Genomic DNA, 4,650 nt, shown 5'->3' with positions numbered 1-4,650 from the left:
TCATAGCATGATCCTTAATATCTAAAAAAAAAGTACAATATTTAAGAAATACTATTATGAATGATACTACAAAGATTTTAATTGTCATCTTATTTATTGTACAATTATTATGACACATGAAATGTGTGACGACCCCACCTCCCCCTAAGGCGTACCAAAGGGTTCGGCGGACCGCCTGCCCAGCTCTCGCCAGGACTCACTCACTATCTCAATCGAGTCATGTACACACATCCATGAATCATAAATAACATTCCCAATTCAAGCTTATAATTTACATTGATAGAAAACGAGGTACAAAGTCTTAATACACCAAACTAGCTCAAAACGTATACAATCCAAGTACATCATGTTCCATTCGAGGAATAGCGCGAGTACAAGACCAAAAAGTCAAAAGTCAAAACAAAAGGCTACGCTAGCTTTTACAAGTCTCGCGCGTCACTCGTATCCCTGTAAGGAAAACAAATAGCGTGGTATGAGCTAAAAGCCCAGTGAGATTCCAAATAGCAAATTGACCATTATTTTTTTTAGTACAAGTTTCGATATAGCAAAGTAACGAGCATGAAGAGTTCATAAATGTGAACAATAACACGTCAAGTAGCAATCTCAAAATGAGCGAGTGTAGAAGTTTTCCACAAGCAACAATAATCCAATAAGTAATAATCACTCCAAAGTATAAGGATACGGATGACTCTCAGGAGCCCAAATTCCCATTGCATTACCAGAAGCTTGATCACGTAGTAGTTGACACTCCGTCAACTTTCAAGTAAGTAACCAATCCAGTAGAACACCACTTACACGCCTCTCCGTCCACCATTCACACCCCCTACTGGGCCCAAAATCCTCAATAAACATGGGTGGTAATACTCGAGTATACCGTTAGTCGAGGAGATAACACTCCACTCGACATTACAAGTGACCCAGGGTTTGTTATCTAATCGACCAGGCCCTTGCCGGCTCGACTCGAGTAACTCGCCACAGGGTTTCCGGAATTCCAGGAAGTGCGCACATCATGAACAAGTATATCAAGTCAATTGCAATCAATAAACAAGTATATCACGTAAGGGCAAGTGCGATAAAGTACACTCTTGCCCTATCAATTTACGTATATAACATGTACTCATATTGGTCACGTATCAAGTTCAAGTATCTAGTACATTTCGGTATTTGAAAGCACTCACCAAAAGATATAGTGCCTTTATTGATCACTTTCAGGGTATACTCCGGGTTCGGAGTCCAAATCTGCGATAAAACTCAGTTTGAGAACTTTGAAATATGACTAAGATTCGAAACTTAGACGTTTCGTTCAATAAAATCAAGAAATTGGAATTCACTTGAGAAGAGTCATGAAATAGTTGCTCGCTCTTTAATCTGAAAAATTTGATAACACTTTGCTTGAAGATGACTCTTGAGTCAAAAGTGCAAGTAAAACGGTTTCATAGTGATTCATATCGTTTTCCTACGGGTACAAGTTAAGGGTACAAGTTCGGCCAAATCCTAACGTATAACCCTTGATAAACAAGTGGCAAAGGTTCTCGATAGTTCAAGTGATAATCACTTAACATTCACTCAAGTCGCAAAGATAGTTTTCTAGATCTCGAGTAAAAATTCGGGCAGCATGCCCTTTGTGTTTACCTAATTTCCAGCCATTTAGGCTTCATTATTTTTCTTCAACAACATCCCAACATCATACAAATCAGCAATTTATGTCAAGAGTCGTTCCATAGGCTCACAATATCATAATAACAAGAATCGCATTAAGTACAAGTGCAGAAATTCACTGTGGCACAAGACAGATTTGACGTACAAATGCGGTAATACCATACCCGAGGCTACGCTTATCAGATTAAAACGAAACCTACGCCGTTTCGAAGCTAAGACACAGAGCTACAACATTTATGAAGGTCACTTAGTCCATTTCCTAATGTAACTTAGTCAAAATCTCATATTACTAAACCAGAAACCAATTCGTCGGTTGTTTAAACGCAGAACACTGTAATGAACCTAACTCAGTGTACACAAATCTGAATCAGGTGTTCTTAGAGGCATTTTAAAGCTACTTCAGAACACTACAACTTTCATGTTTTGGCCCAGAGCTAAATCAGAATGGATCCTGGTCAAAAATCGTGATAAACTGGACTCAACTGCTGAAACGGACTGCTGGGAAATACTTAGAACAGCAAGGGTATTTTGGACTTTTCATGACCTCCGTTGCTCCGATTGAGCTGAAATTTTACAGGCACCTATAAAATACCATTCTATACAACTTTCCTTCTTTGACCCAAGGCCAATTCGGCCTCTAACACATAGATACAAATTCGGACAGAAATGATCAAGAATTTTCCAGAAATCTGGAATTTGTAGTTTCTAGTGAAATTTTCCCTAATTTCTCACTCCAATCACTCCCAAAACACCTTATAAAACCTCAATGGTAACATACAAGTATCACACATCAAGTTGGGCAGAAATTCCACAGCCCTAGTTCATCAATTAAATTGGGGAAAACTACTAAAACTTGCTAATCATCCATAATCTCACCACTATAATCAACTACTAAACTTAATTTAACAAGATTAGATGTAAAACTTGGAGAGATAAACTCTCTTACCTTGAATAAAAGTCACCAAGAGTAGCACAAGCTCTCCCCTTCAAGAATCACACCACAACTCACTAGCTAGTCACTAGAAAACAAGTTTAATCGGTTTACTTCGCTCGATTCCTCACTTATTTGTTAGATTTGGAGATGAAATGAAAGATTTTCCCTTGGAGTTTCTCTCCTTGTTGCTCTCGGCCAGCTCCAGCAGAAAATGAGGAAGAATAGCTAAGTGTTGGAGTTAAATGGTTAAGGTTGGTCTTGGGTAAGAAGCCATGAGGTGGTGACAAGTGTCACCACCACCACCCTTTCTTTTTCTCTTTCTTTCTTGCCTTTCTTGGCCACTAATTTCGGTCAAGGCTGCTACAATATAAGAAGATATTATGTACAAAAGTCAACAAACTTGTTGGGTAAGAAAAATGGTGGTCAAGCGGTGCGTTCAATCGGTAATGCGCGGGACCCGCCGGTTCGCGCCGTTTTTCTTAAAACTCACGTACTAGGATTTTTACCTCCCATTCACTAACCTTATATCATTGCTACTACTCACATATTATTTCTCACTTAAGAGTCACTTTTAATCATCAAATTGATCCTTGGCCAGTACCGAAAATTCATCCGGCGGAAAAATCGCAAAAACCCTAATTTTGCTCAAAACTTGAAACCAAAGCGTAAAACCTTATTTTCTAGGTTTATTTACACTTAGTGTGATATAATGAGGTAGGGGGCCTTAATAAATAATAATTTTCAAATAAAAGGCATTTTTGAGGAAAAAAAAATGTAGGAAATTTGCGGGTCCTCACAAAATGAGTGTTTAGTTGAAATAGAAAATGTTATCTCTTTAACAAGCTAATACAAAGATAATGCAAAATTTTGTGTATAGTTCAGGGTATGAATATGACAGAAGAAGAGAGGGATGACATTGGTGATAGGATCATTGGAATGGACAATAAAACTCAATTTATTGATTGACATATATAGCCACATTAATCTTTTATCATCCTTTTAGCAAATTAAGACAATACAAATTGATAAAACTTATACACCAGATTACAACTTTATGATACTTTTGCTTCTTTGCTTTTATTTTCATTTTCAATTTTGAAAATACAAAAATGAATCGAATGTTACATGTTAAACAAATTCAAGATTTGTATGTTTTTACACACTTACCAAAAGAAAACAATTTGTGTATACAAATTTTACTAGTACGCGATATTTGATAGCAATGACATCACATTTGTAATATAAGGTGAAGCACAAAACATAAATTTGAAGAATTATTATCTATGATTTTTTTCTCTTTTTAGTGAAGACTGGAGGATTGGTTTATATGGGGAAAGATGTTTAGGATTAGAACCAATCTAATTGTATCCAATTGGTGTAAGTTATACTGATAAGAAAAATATACCACAATATATTCCTTGAAAAAGTTGAGAAAACTATGAAATTTGACTTTATTCTGTAATTAGATCCATTTAAACATGTGCCTGCAATTCACGTGACATTTTTAGTTAGTTTATTCTCAATCTCTATTAAAAGTTTAATATTTGTCATATTTTATGAAGATGAGAAACTAAAATAAAATTGGTGAAGAATGAGGAACAACATAAATTACAAGTTCAACGATAAATGACTAAATTGGTAATTTTTTGCTTTCAATTAAATCAACCTCTTTTGTTAGTAAAAATTTTCAACTGCCTTTCAATATCATAAAGTAATTTAAACAATGACAGTAGTATTTATCAATAAATAACAACAAATTCATCTTTTAGACTCGTTTCTATTACCAACTTTTAGTTGTCTACTTGACAAGCAATAAATAGTAATATACAACTCAAAAAACATAAGACTAAATTCCCCAATCATGAAATCAAAATAATTCAGTAACATTAATTCCTTGTATGTTTGTGTTCTATATGTAGATTCTATTTCCTTGATATATGAAGCGAAGACTACTTGGGTCCTCAAAAGTTTGGGGCTTAGTAATTTTTAAATAAGTATATTCCCCAAGATTTTCTAAAAGATGAATTCAAAACAAAAATTAAAGAATACTTATAAAT

General features: G+C 35.2%; 1 long non-coding RNA gene across 1 annotated transcript; it reads right to left on the bottom strand.

Moving 5' to 3' along the window:
• Positions 1-247: 247 nt before the first annotated feature.
• LOC140007530 (uncharacterized) lies at positions 248-2,788 on the bottom strand. The gene is made up of 3 exons (XR_011814842.1): positions 2,606-2,788; positions 1,179-1,239; positions 248-447 (listed from the first exon to the last, which is right to left on the bottom strand). It is a non-coding gene; the product is annotated as an uncharacterized lncRNA (long non-coding RNA).
• Between the last annotated feature and the right edge of the window lie 1,862 nt (positions 2,789-4,650).

The sequence above is a fragment of the Coffea arabica genome, chromosome 5c (genome assembly GCF_036785885.1).
Source record: "Coffea arabica cultivar ET-39 chromosome 5c, Coffea Arabica ET-39 HiFi, whole genome shotgun sequence".
In the NCBI taxonomy this organism is placed as follows: domain Eukaryota; kingdom Viridiplantae; phylum Streptophyta; class Magnoliopsida; order Gentianales; family Rubiaceae; genus Coffea; species Coffea arabica.
Note: the sequence above shows the minus strand (reverse complement) of the source record. Positions and strands in the feature narration are given on the sequence as shown.